At 40.3% G+C, this 18,292-nt stretch overlaps 1 protein-coding gene across 1 annotated transcript in view; it reads right to left on the bottom strand.

The window, feature by feature from the left end:
• Positions 1–18,292, bottom strand: part of LOC103711437 (squalene synthase 1-like) — a 59,577-nt gene that overhangs the window by 2,244 nt on the left and 39,041 nt on the right. The gene's annotated exons all lie outside the window — the stretch shown is intronic.

Raw genomic sequence — 18,292 nt, 5'->3', positions numbered from 1 at the left:
TATTTGCAAGTATATCTTTATAAATTATTTTTTTTTTTGCACATTTATTTTTATTGAGTTAAGGGTACACACGTAAAAATAAATAATTTATATGAACATATACAAAAATGAGATAATTTATACGGGTATACATATAGAAATAAAGTTTTATAAGAGTATACATATAAGTAGCTGATTTGTCAGGATGTACATGCAATTTTAGATTTATTATAATGATATACATTCAAAAAGAATACATGTTCATAAGTATACACATAATTTTAAAAATTTATAAAGACATACACGTAAAAAAATTCTAAACAAAATAGTATAATAAAAGAGAGCATTGTATAGCACTAATTTTTAACCGTCTCGATTTCTCCAATCCCCTCCTTCCCCATTTGTGACTCAACGACTTTGGCTATCACCTGTCCGCTATTCTACTAACCATTAAGTATTAACACGGCCACCACCACCAATGTACAACCTCCATGACCATCTTCATCTCTTTAAACCACAATCACCTTCGTCGCTCCATCCATTCATCACCACCATTACCACTACTTTCATCACTACCTACTACTATACTGCCGCCAAAAAACAGTCAATGACACCATCACGCTAACTCCTCCCAAATTTTGATGACATTGATTTAAAAAAACTTGCAAACATGCAACCTATTGAATAACAATTGAGAAATTCATATTGAAAATATGATTTAAATTGTTTGTACAGTTTATAGCACTGATTGCTTTATATACAAGTTGAACCTCCAGATATAGTAAAATACAATAATAAAATCTTATGATTATGGAAAAGATAGAGACCAGATACAATTTAATACAATAGCAAAATCTTATGATTTGGTACAAATATTAAATTTAAATATGACAATTAAATTTCATAATTTTTGGAGATTGATCTGAGCTGATATACTAAAATTATACATACAATATGTGGCAATTGTGATATCCAATGTTATATATATTATAATAGATGAGATTATGTATGCTTCTGAGCTGTAATAGCAATAACTCCAAAGTATTTTTTCATTGAGCATTTCCCAGGAGTATCATTCGATTACTTAAGTTAATTAATTCTTTAGTTATTCTTCATGCTGGACTTTATATGGCACAAAGATATCTTTGTTGGTCATAAAAACTGGGGACCAAGGAATTGTACTTGACAGCCATACCAAGCTTGGTGAGCAAAGGCTTGCGCAAAGCGATGCCCGGAAAATCCTCAAATTTTTGATGAATCTAATATAAATACTGGATGATATACCTAAAATACTGAATACTGGGACAGTATGTAGAGATCATGCTACAGTGGTCACATCCCCCGTCGAAAGGCATGGCTTCCAAATGCGAGATCTTGGATATCTCGGTCATACATCGCTCCATGAAATCTTGTGAGTTTTGCCGCCTGGAAAATTGAACTGCCGTCATGTCTTATCTAGTCACACTTTTTCTTTTCTAAACCCTGTTTAGCACCACTTTTTTTTTTAATTTTTAAAAATAAAAACACAAAATCTGATGCAAGTAAGATATTTGCTTCCCATATTTTTATTTTTAATTTTAAAATAACTTTCATAATTTATAAAAAAATAAGAGTGAAAATTTTATACTTTCAATATATTTTAAAAAAATAACATTTTCAGCCATGAAATCAAATTTGAATCTCAACTTATATGATTTATTTTTACCCTCGGCGACCCCCACCAACTTAGCCGAGTAGTTCGTCTTTCCTCGGCGACCCCCAAAATCATCGTATATGTTACAAAAATATGTAGATTCCTACAGATGACCAAATAAAAATTCTTACTTCTACCCGTCTCAGACTCAAGTACAAGAACACTAATCCACGCCTCGATTTATGAACTCGGGGGTACCATGATGGCTGCTTCCCTCGACTCCGGTGAGATCTTGTGGTTGGATCAACTAAAAATCTCCAAAAAATTCTTCTCAGAAGAGCTTGATTCACTACTCTAACTAAAGGATCCTCAAAGATGGATGCTAAAGAGGAGGTAGGGAGTTGTTTTTACAGGTGCAATAGGGTTTAGAGAAGGAAAGCATGGTCCTCAGCCCGACAACATTGGAGAAGAAGATGGACTCCTACCAGAAGTCTGCTTCCCCCAGCGAGCTGCATGAAGATTTTTTTTCCTTTCTCCCCTGCCTCATATGCTCCTTCCAAAAATATTTCTATCCTCAAAATAAATGTAGCTAAAAGGGCTGAAGATATTCAATCCTTATCTCAATTCTCAAGCTCTTAAACAATCTCTTTAATTGGAAAAACCAAATCAAGCCCTCTAAGACAACTTCCAACTTAGAGTTAATATTTTTGACAAAATTCGAAATGACTTAACCTAACACATTTTTGCTACGCAACTCTGAAAAAAATCTACCAAAATTATCTAAGTTCACTAAATAATTTTTGAATCAATAAGACCCCAAAATTTGTCAAACCCTATAAATTGTAACCTAAAACACAAATGGTCCATCAAATTCCGAATATTACGGATCACCTTTGGCATAATCCTTAGTGATCATAAACCTAAATTTTGATACAACTTATATTACAGTCCCTAGTGATCTTAAATTTTGAAAGAAGTATGAGAGCCTAGAGTTAAGGTCACTAGGGACTGGGACATAAGTGCTATTAAAATCACTAAGGATTGTGGCAGAAGTTGTTGGAAATTGTATCCTAAATCCAATCAATTGTTGACTATAAATGTATTTGAATCAATTATAAATAACATGGTATTTATTCATCACCAGAACATCTTCACAAACTCCGATGTGATGAAGTCCTTAGGAATGCTTTGAGTAATGAAATATGATTTTGTCATACAGGTCCTTAAATGTTCATAACCGTATGATATACTATTAATAGGACGATAGTATTATAGGGCGTAGGTCATTGTATATCATATTTGTTGGTTGTCTTCCAAACCAAAAAGTATAGAGATACTAGTAAAGTATACAGGTCAATGGTAGTGTACGTTCATTGAACGTGACCAATTGACGGACTCTCTCTTGTCAAGAGTTGTTCTGAGTGGATATGGGTATATGTATCCTTTAGACCTGAGATTGCAACCGGTGGCTTGCAAGCAACTCACTGTACTTTAGTGCCGGACTACCTGGATTTCTAAACCAGCGACGGAAGATTTTTGGGTCCAGTTAAGTACTTCTGGTAGTCAGTTGCAGATCAAGATGAGATTGACCTCCCTTAGAAATAAGGGTGAATGCCTTATGTTTTCAATTAAGTAGTACCCTGGTCAGAAAAAGTCAAATCACTATCACTTGACTTATTGAATTGAAACATATTTCTGGATGGATAGTTTTAAAGTTGACAGACTCTTAACCCGTCTTGGGCATTTGTGGTCAAGAGGATGAATTATGCGGTAACCAAAGTCCATAGGTTCTAGAATGTTGCTTTGCATCTATTCGGCCTATCCGGTCGTCGGATCCCATTGCTAGATGGTTACTTCGATTAGTACAGGAAGTGTTCTTGTACTACCGGCTTAGGTTCGAACCTGTGAGATCACACGCTTAGAAGTTTCTGAATTGATCAAATGACTGATTGACGATTGAGAATCATCTAGAGGTAAATAGTCAATGTGATTGACTGATTGCCCTAAGCAATTGTTGCTTGGACAAGTTAATTGGTGATTGGATCACTGTTTAGACTCAATTTGATTGAGTAATAGAGATTGGGCTTGACCAAATTCAAATATGATTTAAAATTGGTAAAACCGTAATTGACACCAAAATTGGTTTGGTGAAAATATCTAATTTGCCTCCAACCAAATCAGATTTGGCTTGAGTCAAATTGGATTAAAATCAATTATGATCCTAGTATTACTAGGACTCCCTTCTCTTTGTGGGACCCACGTCCTACCTAGGTGGGACCCACGTCCTATATGTGGGACCCACGTCCTACCTAGGTGGGACCCACGTCCTATATGTGGGACCCATGTCCTACATTTATGGGACCCACATACTGTATGTGGGACCCACATCCCGGCCACCTCACCCTTTTGCATGCGTGACACGTGGCGGAGCAGGACACCTCTTTTTCTTGCATGTGTGACATGTGGCAGGCCCGAACACCTCACACTCCTCCTGATGTCATCCATAACCTCATCTGCCTCATGAGGTCATCCATGACATCGCCCTCCAGGCCACCTCACCCCTTTGCATGTATGACATGTATCCTGACAGGACACCTCATCAGACACCTCATAGGGACACCTCCCCTTCTTTTTGGCCTATAAATAGGCCACCCCTCTTCCTTCTTCTTTAGATGAAGAGCACTAGAGAAAGAGAGTGAGAGGAGAGAGAAGCTCTAAAGGTGAAAGCCCAAGAAGGAGTTCTTGAGCTGTGAAGGTCCATCTTCTTCCTTCTCCCTTTCAGCCAACCTTCTGCCTCCCTACGAGCTAGCACTCCCCGGGAAGCTGATCATTCCGGAGCTTCGTGTGGATGAGTCATCGAGGCCGGACGCTTGTGCGGCTGCGAAGCAACCTTGAAGGAACCCCCTTCTAAAGATAAGAGATCTGATCTTTTTTACGGTTGAGATATGATCTCAATCTTCAAATCACAAGAAGTTGTGATTTATGTATATTTATTTGAATCACACAATCCTCGGAATCTGAGGGCTTTGTGATTTTTGATGTCAAAGCAAAGGATTAGTGGAGACTATCCGATTTCCGGAAACTCTCACGCGTGATCGTGTGACGAAGCATGGCTCTCCACCCGAGGGCTCATATGATGAGTGCTTTGATAGGCACGCGCGGGTGTCACCCTATATATTGGGACTGAGCCCGCGCCACATGTGATGTGCAGTTGAAGACTGTCTTCGACTGGTACCAGAGTCAAAATATCTAAAATATCAAGCATGTTTTGGGTTAAAATGTTTAACCCGTTCTTTCCGCATAAAATTTTCTGAAATTCATGCTTAGCCCTCTGCACGCACACCATCAGTGGTATCAAAGCCCGTCCAGGTTCTTTGTGATATCAAATATCTATGCAAGATGCGATCTTTTACATATGATGTAAACTGATTATATTATTTCATTATGTTATTCATATGATGAATAAACATGTTTGTTTGCATCATTAACTTGAATCTTAAAAGTGTTTTAAGGATTTAAAGTTATGGAGCATGCAAAACAAAGATAAGACATGAATAATGCAATATACTTAATTATGAATTGAGTAATGATATAGATCCTAGACTTTAAATGTGATTTGAATGTCTAAGACATTGCATAATTCATGGGGTAATGGGTTAGCTAAATCAAACTTGGTAGAGTAGTTGATCTAATCTAATTAAAGTTGTTTCTTAGATTGGATCAAGATTACTCTTGATCTTTGCAATAGTTGTAGTTGATCAAGTCCATATCTTTGATTAGACCAAATGGATGTTGATTTAGGCTTCGTGGTTGAGCTTGAGTTATGATATTGATCGAAATGAAATTGATAAACTAGTTGGTGCCAAAGGCAACTGTAATCAGTAGGTTTTTAATTGGGAGCTACTTGCTAGATTTCGGTCCAGTCAAGTTAATGGCATATCCTTCCGCTGATCTCACTTACCTGGCCATCTTGATGAATCTCTTTTGATCGGATCTCTGATTGACTCTAATTAACCCATGCCTGTAAGAAAATCAGTTGGACTGATTTAGGTGCACTAACTTGAATCTATTTCCTATGATACTTGACTTATGAAGTCAGTGGGAGGATTTGGATTGAGTCAGCTTTTTATTATAAAAATTCTCTAAATTATTAGGTCCATAAAATGATATGGTTAATGGAGATGACCACGTCATAGCCTCCCATTAGTTGTGTGATAATGAGTCCAATGCGTCTATATACATTTGGAGGCGCGTGTGCGCACTGGTGCGTTTCGGCCATTGAAATTGTCATACAATAATGATGAGTCAGTTGCAACTATTGGAATGGGTGGTCCGGTTGGATACCGGCCAAAGTCGGGCTTAACCATCTATTAGATAGTTTGCATTGATTGCTACATGTTAATGGTTGGACCTAACCGGAACTTTCAGAAGTGTCGATATATGCCTGCTGAAGTGATTCCTGGGGCAAAATGATCACTAGAAGTTGTTTAGTTGAAACAATTTGTTTGGAACCTACCTTTAGGTGTATTTGGGTTGATACCGACCAAAGCCGGGCCTAGGTATAGCCTATTGGATTCTAGTGCCCACTAAAGAATTAAGAGTAATTAATTCTTCGAATTAGAGGTAGAGGCTCCTGATTCGTATAAAATAGTGGAAGAATCTTTAGACTAAAATCCATGTCTTTTTTTTTGGTAAAAACGGCTACTCATCTCATATAACTCGAATGTGAGTACAGCCCTCCAAATCACAGGAAAGTAAAGAGTACAACTGTGGAGGGACGTCTGATGCAGACGTCCAAAGGAAACCACCAGAGTGCCGAGCGACAAAGGAGGCGACCCAGTCTGCTGCCCGGTTCGCCTCCCTAAACACATGTACCGCCTGAAAGTCAGCCATCATCTGGGCCATCCTGCGGGACTCTCGGATGAGGGGGTGGCCATCCCCAAACCGATCCACTCCCCGAATCCAATCAATCACCACCGATGAATCACCCTCGAGGTACACCTGATCGGCCCCGAATGTCTGCTTCGCATAGGATATACCCTCCCAAGCTGCCTGCAGCTCTGCTCCAGCCACTGTAAGTCCTGGCGTGCGCCATCCTCCTGTTGCTATCATCCTGCCGAGATGGTCCCTGATCACAAATCCGACCCCTCCACATCTACCATCCGCAGACCTACTGCCGTCAAAGTTCACTTTGAGATAGCCAGGGAATGGGGGTGCCCAAGAAACAAGGGCAAAACGTGGCGCTGAAACAGCGTGATAAACACCCCAGATGTCCCTAACCAGCCCAGAAGTGGCTCCCGCAGCCGCCCCAATAATCTCCCTCGCAAGCAGCATCGCCCGCTCTACCACCATCCTCGAGGATGACCTCCTTCCCTCAAAAATACCGGCATTCCGGTCCAACCATATATGGTAGGCCAGGTACGCCACAAAAATTCCTGCCTCAGCAGATCTAGGACATCGCACGGAATCTCTCACCAGATGGATCAGGTCCAGCGCCGAAGTCATCGAGGCCGGTAGCAGGATCGGTGACCTCCTCCAGATCTCTCGGGCCCGAGGGCACTGCAAGAGAACATGCTCCGTGGTCTCCTCGATATCTACACACTCCTCACAACACTGAGAGATCCTCATCCCACGCCGGGCTAACAAACTCCTGGTCGGAAGGCAGCCCCAAGCCACCTTCCAGATGAAGAGGGCCACTCGCAGATGAACCCGCAACCTCCATATCCACCGACCCTCAATCTGTCGAGCTGACTCCCTACTGATCAATGCATGAAGATCTCTAGCTCGCACGCGTGACCGCCCCGTCGGCATCCATACTAGCCTATCTGCCTCCCCCCCAGTAGGGATCGCTCGGGCCAAGACCAACTTTGCCAACTGCTCCCCAAATACCTCCCGAACCAACTCCTCCCTCCATCGCCCCCCCTCAGCATCCAATAGGTCACTGACTCTCCACCCTGCCAACCTCGTCGAATCCACCATGGTCGGCATACAGCAAAGCGGTAAATCAGTCACCCACCTATCCTCCAACACATCGATAGACCGGCCGTCGCCAATAGCCCACCCGATCTCCGGGAGCACTACCGTAGCTCTGGCACACATCTCCCTCTACACCGGGGAATGACGACGCCCCGCTCGCACACCAGGTACCAAGGCGCCATACTTAGCCCTCATCAGCGAGGACCATAGACTCTCAGGCTCAAGCACAAATCTAGCCGCATGTCTGGCTACTAACACCTCACGCCTCACTACCAGGGCCTGAATCCCCAATCCTCCACAGCTAGTCGGCTGGCAGACCACCTCCCACACCATCAAGTGAACACCACCTCTACCATGGCTCCTCCCCCATATAAAATCCCTGAATATCTGCTCCAGGGATCGCAGGAATCTCACCGGGACAATGGCATTTTAAAGAAGGTAGACAGGAACCGATGTAAGAACCGAGTGCACCAACGTGATCCTCCCTGCCATAGATAGTGTATGCATCTGCCATCCCTCTAGTCTACGTCTGACACAAAGCTCGATAGGCAAACAATCCCCACTCCGCAGCCGCCGATCAGATAGTGGAATGCCTAAATACGTCATCGTGCCCACCTGCTCACCCACCCCCAAAGTCTCCAGTATCAAGTGCTTCATTGCCAATCTAATCTTCGGGCTAAAAATGATAGCTGACTTGGTCAAGTTGACCTTCTGTCCTGATGCTGCACAGTAGTCCCGAAGAATCTGACCAATAACCCGGGCCGCCTGCTGCGTCGACCTGGCGAGAAGCAAACAGTCATCGGCGAAAAGCAGATGAGAGATCACAGGAGCCCCAACCACTGGTCTATACGTCTCCAACTCCTGAGTGTCCACTGCCTGGCGTAGGGATCTGGATAAGGCATCAGCACAAATAATGAATAGTAGCGGAGATAGGGGGCAGCCCTGGCGCAACCCACCTGATGACTCAAAGAACTGAGATGGCGTACCATTCACCAGAATGGCAAAGGAAGGGACGCGAATACAACCCATAACCCATCCAATCCATGTCTCATGAAAGCCAAACCCCTGCAAGGACTGCTGCAAAAAATCCCATCTCACCCTGTCATAGGCTCGCTCCATATCAAGCTTGATCCCCATCAAGCTTCCCCTCATCGGGGCCCTACCGAGATCAAACATGAACTCCTGAGCAATAAGCACATTGTCAGATATGCTCCGCCCCTCCAGAAAGGCCCCCTGCTTTGGACCAATAAGTCTAGGGAGAACAACTCTCAACCTGGCGGCAAGGATCCTTGCCGTAGCCTTGTACACGGCCGTACAAAGGCTAATCGGGCGATAATGACTCGGCTGCATAAAATCCATGTCTTTAGATTAATTGATTCATTTACTAATAAGGCCTTGGTTTTGTCCTTTATGCAGAAATGTTCTCTTATAAGTTCCCGCTATCACTATTGGATAGTGATGAGCCAACTAGACCTTTGATTAAGAATCAGGCTAACTCGAGTGCTAATGAGAGAAGTCAGCAAAGAGTTGCTGGTCAAGGTGGTTATATGATAACACCTTATAATTTCTCTGTATGTGATATTATGACTTGGGTATTGGATATCGGGAGTCCTTTTAATATCTGTAATACGTTGAAAGGATTGCAAGTCATTGAGAATTTCGGTAACAATGAGAAATTCCTAAATGTTGGAGATGGAAGAACTGTTCCAGTTCTAGCATTAGGTAATATTCAAATTATTTCAAATTCTCACATAATTGCCCTTGGTGAATGTCACTATTGTCCTAGTTTCTTAATGAATGTCATTTCCGTTGATCATTTGGCCTTAAACAGTTATGAAATTCGTATAAAGAAGGATTATTGTGATATCATTATGAATGGTGTTACAGTAATCAATGGACGATTAAACAATGGCATTTATGTATTGTCACAACCTGTAAGTAAAATGTACACTACAAGTAAACACCCTAGATCTGATGATGTCTCTAATATCTACCTTTGGCATTGTAGGCTAGGTCATATTAACAAGAACAGGATCAACAGGTTGGCCTCACTGGATATTTTAAATATTAATGATTGTGAATCATTACCTACCTGTGAGTCTTGTCTTCTTGGAAAGATGACCAAGTCATCTTTTACTAGAAAAGGTATACGAGCCGGTGCTGTATTAGGTCTTGTATATTCGGATGTATGTGGACCTATGAGCACTAGTGCAAGAGGTGGATACAGCTATTTCATTACATTTACCGACGACCTATCTCGGTATGGGTATGTGTTTCTTATGAAACACAAGTATGAATCATTTGAAATGTTCAAATTATACCGTAATGAAGTAGAGAAACAAACTGGACAGTGTATTAAGATACTTCGATCTGATCGAGGTGGTGAATACCTCTCCAGTGATTTCTTGACATATCTGGAGGAGAATGGGATTCTCTCTCAGTGGACCCCTTCCGGAACACCGCAGCATAATGGCGTGTCTGAAAGGAGGAATCAGACTCTGTTGGACATGGTCCGGTCCATGATGGGATTTACAGTTTTGCCCTTATCATTTTGGGGTCATGCACTTGAGACCGCTTGTTATATTCTTAATAGAGTTCCCAGTAAATCTGTGACTAAAACTCCATATGAGATATGGACTAGTCAAAAGCCTGTGCTCTCTCACCTTAAAGTTTGGGGGTCTCCAGCCTATGTCCGTCATTTGAAAGCAGACAAACTGGAAGCTAGGTCGGAAGAATGTCTTTTTGTCGGCTACCCAAAAGAAACCAAAAGATATTATTTCTACGAGGCTAATGAACAAAGGTTGTTCATCAGCAATAGAGCTATCTTCTTGGAGAAGAAATTCCTTGATGAAGGAACGAACAGCTCTAAGGTTGAGCTTGATGAAGTTCAACAGGTAGAGGATCAGATAACTAGAACTGAACTGTTAGAGTCTGATTTGATTGGATCAAACTCAGAACCCATTGAGGTTGCACCCGTTAGGCGATCCGGTAGAATACCGCATCAACCAAATAGATACTACAGTTTTCTGGTCCGGGATGATGATCCCATTGGGCTCGATCAGAACGATGAGGATCCCGTCACCTATATGGATGCTATGCAAAGGCCTGACTCTGATAAATGGCTTGGAGCCATGGAATCTGAAATGGAGTCCATGAAGGTCAATGATGTATGGACATTGGTTGACCCACCCGAAGGATTTAAACCCATAGGGTGTAAGTGGATTTTCAAACGAAAAAGAAGCGCAGACGGAAAGGTGGAAACCTATAAAGCCCGTCTGGTTGCCCAGAGATTTCGTCAGCGTTATGGTATTGACTATGATGAAACGTTTTTGCCTGTGGCAATGCTGAAATCTATTCGGATCATGCTTGCGATTGCGGCCCATCTAGACTTTGAGATCTGGCAGATGGATGTTAAAATCGCTTTTGTAAATGGAGATTTAAAGAAACAGGTGTATATGATACAGCCTAAAGGTTTTATTTCTGCAGATGAGTCTAAGATGTGTCGGTTGCAAAAGTACATATATGGACTAAAGCAGGCATCTTGGAGTTGGAACATTCGTTTTGACAGGGTTATCAAAACTTATGGCTTCGTTAAGAACGAAGAGGAACCTTGCATATACAAATGGGCTAATGGTACGATAGTTTTATTTCTTGTACTGTATGTGGATGATATTCTCCTAATAGGGAATGACATCGCTGCACTACAGGGAGTAAAAATATGGCTTTCATTACAATTCTCCATGAAGGATTTGGGAGAAGCATCCTACATCCTTGGGATGAAGATCTATAGAGATAGATCTAGAAGGTTGCTCAGTCTATCCCAATCCAGGTACATTGAAACCGTGCTCAAAAGGTTCAGCATGACGAATTCCAAGAAGGGTTATCTTTCGATAGCTTCTGGAATTTTCCTCTAAAAGAGATTGTCCGACAACTCCGCTAGAGAGAGACCGTATGCATCGGATTCCCTATGCTTCGGCTGTGGGGTCCATCATGTACACCATGATATGTACACGACCGAACGTGGCACACTCGCTAGGAGTAGAGAGTAGGTACCAATCTGACCTAGGAGAGAACCACTGGACCGTTGTAAAATCTATCCTCAAGTATTTGAGAAATACTAAGGATAAGTGGTTGGTCTATGGAGATTCTGACTTGAAACTTGTGGGATATACTGATTCCAGTTTTCCGTCAGATCGTGATGACAGCAAGAGTGTGTCTGGATTTGTTTTTACCCTGTATGGTGGGGCTGTCTGTTGGAAGAGTTCCAAGCAGACTACTATAGCAGACTCTGTGTGCAAGGCGGAGTACATTGCGGCATCGGATGCGGCAAAGGAAGCTGTGTGGCTGCGGAAGTTCATTGCTGAGCTCGAAGTTGCACCCTCCCTTAGTGGACCAGTCCTTGTCTATTTGGATAGTACTGGGGCCATCGCTCAAGCTAAGGAACTAAAGGCACACCAGCGCACCAAGTACATTCTGCGCCGGTATCACCTTGTTCGTGAGATAGTAGAACGAGGTGACGTTGATCTTCAAAAGATTGACGGGAAGGATAACTTAGCCGACCCCTTCACTAAGGCCCCCAGTGTAAAGGAGTTTGACCATTATTACTTGAAGATGGGTATACGATACTATACTGATTGACTTTAGGTTAAGTGGGAGTTGTTGGGAATTATGTCCTAAATCCAATCAATTGTTGATTGTAAATATATTTGAATCAATTATAAATAACATGGTATTTATTCATCACCAGAACATCTTCACAAACTCCGATGTGATGAAGTCCTTAGGACTGCTTTGTGTAATTAAATATGATTTTGTCACACAGATCCTTAAATGTTCATAACCGTATGATATACTATTAATAGGACGATAGTATTATCGGGCGTAGGTCATTGTATATCATATTTGTTGGTTGTCTTCCAAATCAAAGAGTATAGAGATACTAGTATGGTATACAGGTGAATGGTAGTGTACGTTCACTGAACGTGACCAATTGACGGACTCTCTCTTGTCAAGAGTTGTTCCGAGTGGATATGGGTATATGTATCCTTTAGACCTGAGATTGCAACCGGCGGCTTGCAAGCAACTCACTGTACTTTGGTGCCGGACTATCTGAATTTCTAATCCAGCGACGGAAGGTTTTTGGGTCCAGTCAAGTACTTGTGGTAGTCAGTTGCAGATCAAGATGGGATTGACCTCCCTTAGAAATAAGGGTGAATGCCTTATATTTTCAATTAAGTAGTACCCTGGCCAGGAAAAGTTAAATCACTATCACTTGACTTATTGAATTGAAACATATTTCTGGATGGATAGTTTTAGAGTTGACAGACTCTTAACCCGTCTTGGACATTTGTGGTCAAGAGGATGAATTATGCGGTAACCATAGTCCATAGGTTCTAGAATGTTTCTTTGCATCTATTCGGCCTATCCAGTCGTCGGGTCCCATTGCTAGATGGTTACTTCGATTAGTGCAGGAAGTGTTCTTGTACTACCGGCTTAGGTTCGAACCTGTGAGGTCACACGCTTAGAAGTTTCTGAATTGATCAAATGGCTGATTGACGATTGAGAATCGTCTAGAGGTAAATAGTCAATGTGATTGACTGATTGCCCTAAGCAATTGTTGCTTGGAGAAGTTAATTGGTGATTGGATCACTGATTAGACTCAATTTGATTGAGTAATAGAGATTGGGCTTGATCAAATTCAAATATGATTTAAAATTGGTAAAACCGTAATTGACACCAAAATTGGTTTGGTGAAAATGTCTAATTTGTCCCCAACCAAATCAGATTTGGCTTGAGTTAAATTGGATTAAAATCAATTATGATCCTAGTATGACTAGGACTCCCTTCTCTTTGTGGGACCCACATACTATATGTGGGACCCACGTCCTGCATTTATGGGACCCACATACTGTATATAGGATCCACATCCCGGCCACCTCATCCTTTTGCATGCGTGACACGTGGCGGAGCAGGACATCTCTTTTGCTTGCATGTGTGACATGTGGCAAGCCTGGACACCTCACACTCCTGATGTCATCCATGACCTCATATGCCTCATGAGGTCATCCATGACATCGCCCTCCAGGCCACTTTACCTCTTTGCATGTGTGACATGTGTCCTGGCAGGACACCTCACCTTCTTCTTGGCCTATAAATAGGCCACCCCTCTTCCTTCTTCTTTAGATGAAGAGCACTAGCGAAAGAGAGTGAGAGGAGAGAGAAGCTCTAAAGGTGAAAGCCCAAGAAGGAGTTCTTGAGCTGTGAAGGTCCATCTTTTTCCTTCTTCTCCCTTTCAGCCAACCTTCTGCCTCCCTACGAGCTAGCACTCCCCGAGAAGCTGATCATTCCGGAGCTTCGCGTGGACGAGTCATTGAGGCCGGACGCTTGTGCGGCTGTGAAGCATCCTTGAAGGAACCCCCTTCTAAAGGTAAGAGATCTGATCTCTTTTACGGTTGAGATATGATCTCAATCTTCAAATCACAAGAAGTTGTGATTTATGCATATTTATTTGAATCACACAATCCTCGGAATCTGAGGGCTTTGTGATTTTTGGTGTCAAAGCAAAGGATTAGTGGAGACTATCCGATTCCCGGAAACTCTCACGCGTGATCGTGTGACGAAGCGTGGCTCTCCACCCGGGGGCTCATATGATGAGTGCTTTGATAGGTATGCACGGGTGTCACCCTATGTATTGGGACTGAGCCCGCGCCACATGTGATGTGCAGTTGAAGACTGTCTTCGACTGGTACCAGAGTCAAAATATCTAAAATATCAAGCATATTTTGGGTTAAAATGTTTAACCCGTTCTCTCCGCATAAAATTTTCTGAAATTCATGCTTAGCCCTCTGTACGCACACCATCAGAAGTGATCCATGGGATTTAGCTTCTGATTGACAATTTGTCTCGAAGTTATAATCAGTGGGGTTTGACAAATTTTGAGCCTTATCAAATCTAGTATAGAATAAAGATTTTTGAGTGGAACTTATATAAAGAACTCAATGCATTTTAGTGCGTTTAAATTAGAGTGCACAACGAAAGAGTTGTTGTTTAAGTCATTTTGAATTGGTTGAAAATATTAGTTCTAATTCGAAAGGTGTGATAGAGGACTTGAATTTCTTTTCCCAGGAGGCTATTTAGGAGCTCAAGGATGAGATAAGAATTGAGTATCCTCACCCTTTGAAATTTTAGATACGTTATTTTCGAGAATAAAATTATTTTAAGAGGGAGAGAATGTAATGACCCAACCTGAAATAGGTGGACCCGTACATGCCTTGCAGTGAGGTGAGAGAGAAAGGATAAAAAAATTCTCATGTAGTTCGCTTGGGAAAGTAGACTCAAGATAGAAGTCCATCTTCTTTCCAAATCGTGTTGGATGAAGGACTCTAGGGCCATGCTTTTCTTCTCTAAACTCTCTCTTTTGTCTATAAAAGTAGCTCCCTAACTCCTCTCTAGCATCCATCTTCAAGGATCCTTTAATTTGAGTGGTGTATTGAGCCCTTCGGGGAGGATTTTTTAGAGATTTTTAGTCAATCTGGCCATGAGATCTCACTGGAGTTGAGGGGAGTAACCATCTTGGCGAGGTATTGAATAAGGCACCCTACCGCTGAGTTCATAAATCAAAGAGTGGATCAATGTTCCTGTACTTGAGTTTGAGACCAGTAAAGATAAAAATTTCTATACACAATCACCTAAATAGATAATATATATTTTGTAACACGTATCGATGATTTTGGATTTTGCATCATTTGCGCATGATTGCTAATATATATATATATATATATATATATAACAAATATCGATGATTTTGATTCTTGGATTATGATTTTGGCTATTTGAAATATCATGCTAGTTATGTTGAAACTTGGCAAAAAATATAATATGAAATTATATTTTTCTCTGGCATGGATCAGATTGAATAATTTGATTGATGAACAAAAAAATTTGAACTAGATATGTTATGAATTGCCAATCATGGGCCAAATTGTGATAAATTGATTTTCCTCCATAGGCTGAAGCACAGATGTTTTGATTTACTACTATGAAATGAAACGCGGATATTTTTGTTTTGTCACCGCGGGCTAAAGTACAATTATTTTGATTTGCTACCGTAGGCCGAAGCATGAAAATTAGGGTTTGCCAGTCATAGGCCGAAGCATGACCTTAGATAATCCAAATTAAAAAAAAAATAAATATTGATCAAAAATCTGAATAATAATGAAAAGTAAGACATGAAATCACTATTGAACAAAAGCTTTAAATTGATGATATATCTGGTATATTTTCTTAAATGAGATATATATTTGATGATGTGCATTTATGTATATAAATTTATATGAATTTATTTAAACTATATTGAATAATCGAATTTTATTTTACCTGCATTTTAATATGTTTATGGTTAATTTTTATTTTAAATTTATTTATCTATATTGATGTACATATGAAAATTCTCATTAGGCTGTAAAACTCGCACTATTATTTTTCCTTTTAGAGAGACGCTTAGTCTTAAATGGGTTGGTTGTAGAATTATAGCATCAGAGTTACTAATTAATTTATTTTCTAATACTGATAAACATTTAAAATTTTAAAATCAAACAAATTGGTTATTTGATTATAGTAGATTTATTTAGTTGAATTAATTGGTTACAAACTATTGATTTAATTTCTAAAATTATTTAAAAATTATTTATTTTAGGCTTTACATGATCTCTAAAGTATCATCCAGATTCATAGTTGTATCATGTGTTCGACCCAGATGATGAGTTCTAGTAATTTTAAATCTATACAAATATCCATGAAATAGACGACATGGATGAAAGGATCTCTTTTGCATGCATTTATTTTCAAAAATTACAGCGAAAGCATTTTAAAATTAAACTATTTAATTTTCATGCATGCTAGATATCAGATCTTAACAACAAAATAAGAACCATGATTTAAATGTTTAAGTAATGTATGAAACAATGATTGTATGTCTAATATACAATTCTAAAATTTCAACAATCCTGAAATTTCAGCAACCATGTTTAAGATCTAATCTTAATTTTAATGAGATCAAATCTCATACCTGATTCCTTGGAGATCTTGGATGACTCCTTGATCACGCTTTGCAGCCGCACACATGTCCGGCCTCTATAGATTGTCCACGCGAAGCCCTAAGTAGATTGTTTTTTGCAGGAGTGCTAGCTCGCGCAGGAACACTGCAATGGTTGAAGCTTTCTCCTTCTAAATACTCAACCTTTAATTGTTCTTCAAGGAGATGGAGGATGGACGTGAGGAAGAAGGAGAAAAAGGGATGGAGACCCTCAGAAATTTTTTCAAAATTTTTTGAAACCTCTAAATATTGTATATTCTGAACCTTAGGCGTGGTCTTTTATAACCAAAAGACACTCCCATGCCTCACACCTAATTTAGCCAATTAATTTGGCTAATAAAATTCCCAAAAAAATATGATGATTTGGCAGCTAAGAGGAGATAAACATATCCAAATTTCGTGCATTTTGGATCCCTAAAAGATAGAAATTCATGCGTCCAAAGTTCAGCCGCAGACCACCCTATTTCATGCGCCATGCAATCCCTACAAATTAGAAAATTCATTTAAATCTTTTTAGGAAGATTTGAGGCACCAGTTTTATAGAAAATATAGCCCCACGCCTCCTCTCTTCTCATGCCAATTTTTTGGCCAAAAATAAAGAGGATAGGCATGAAAAATCTTGGGGATAAATCAAGGTATCATTCTTCTCTAAGAAGGATAAGGATGGGTTCCTAAAATTTAGAGATTTTTCTTCTTATCCAATTCTGATTATTTGGACTCATAATCTTCATCAAATAAGATCTTCTAATTGATTTGGATCAAGCCCAATCCAATTGGATCAAGTCCCATCAATTGGGTCAAGCTCAATCTATTTGGGTTGAACCCAATCCAATTAGGTCAAACCCTGATGCAGCCCAAATTGAATCCTATTCAATTTGGCTCAACCTAAGCCCAATTACTCAATCAAATTGAGTTCATTAGCAATCTAATTGCTAATTTATCCTCCAATAATTTAATAATTATTTTAATGCAACTTTTGCTTAGGATAATTTGTCAATTAAATTAACCAAATTACCCCTGAATGATTCTTAATCATCAATTAGCCATTTGATCAACCTAGAAACTTCTATTCATGTGACCCCTCTAGCAATGGTACCCGACGTTCGAATAGGCCGAATGATTGCAAAGCAACATTCAAAAATCCTTAGACTATGGTTACTGTATAATTCATCCCTATGACTCCAAATGCTCAGGACGACTTCAGAGTTCACTGTCAACTCTGTAATAAGTACATCCTCTATGTGATCAACTTTAGAAATTCTGTGACTCTTCACAAGGATTATCTTGGCCAAAGTTTTGCTAAATTGAACACAAAGCATTATCTTCTATTTCCAGAAGGGGTCAATTCCATCTTGACTCACACATTGATTTTGCAAGTACTTGACTGCACCCAGTAATCTTCTGTCCCAGAATTAGAAATTATGCTAGTCTGGTACCAAAGTACAGTGAGTTGCTTGCTAATCACTATGGTGATCTCAGGTCTGAAGGATACTTATAGCCCATATCCACTCGGAACATATCTTGACAGTAAAGCATTCCGAAATTGGTCACGTTCAGTGAAATATACCCTTACAATTCATCTGTGTGACATATCAATGTCTCCACTCCTT

Source organism: Phoenix dactylifera, chromosome 1 (assembly GCF_051530095.1).
Source record: "Phoenix dactylifera cultivar Ajwa chromosome 1, Ajwa_hap1_PhDact_Kaust_v1.1, whole genome shotgun sequence".
Classification (NCBI taxonomy): domain Eukaryota; kingdom Viridiplantae; phylum Streptophyta; class Magnoliopsida; order Arecales; family Arecaceae; genus Phoenix; species Phoenix dactylifera.
This window is presented reverse-complemented; position numbering and strand designations above follow the sequence as displayed.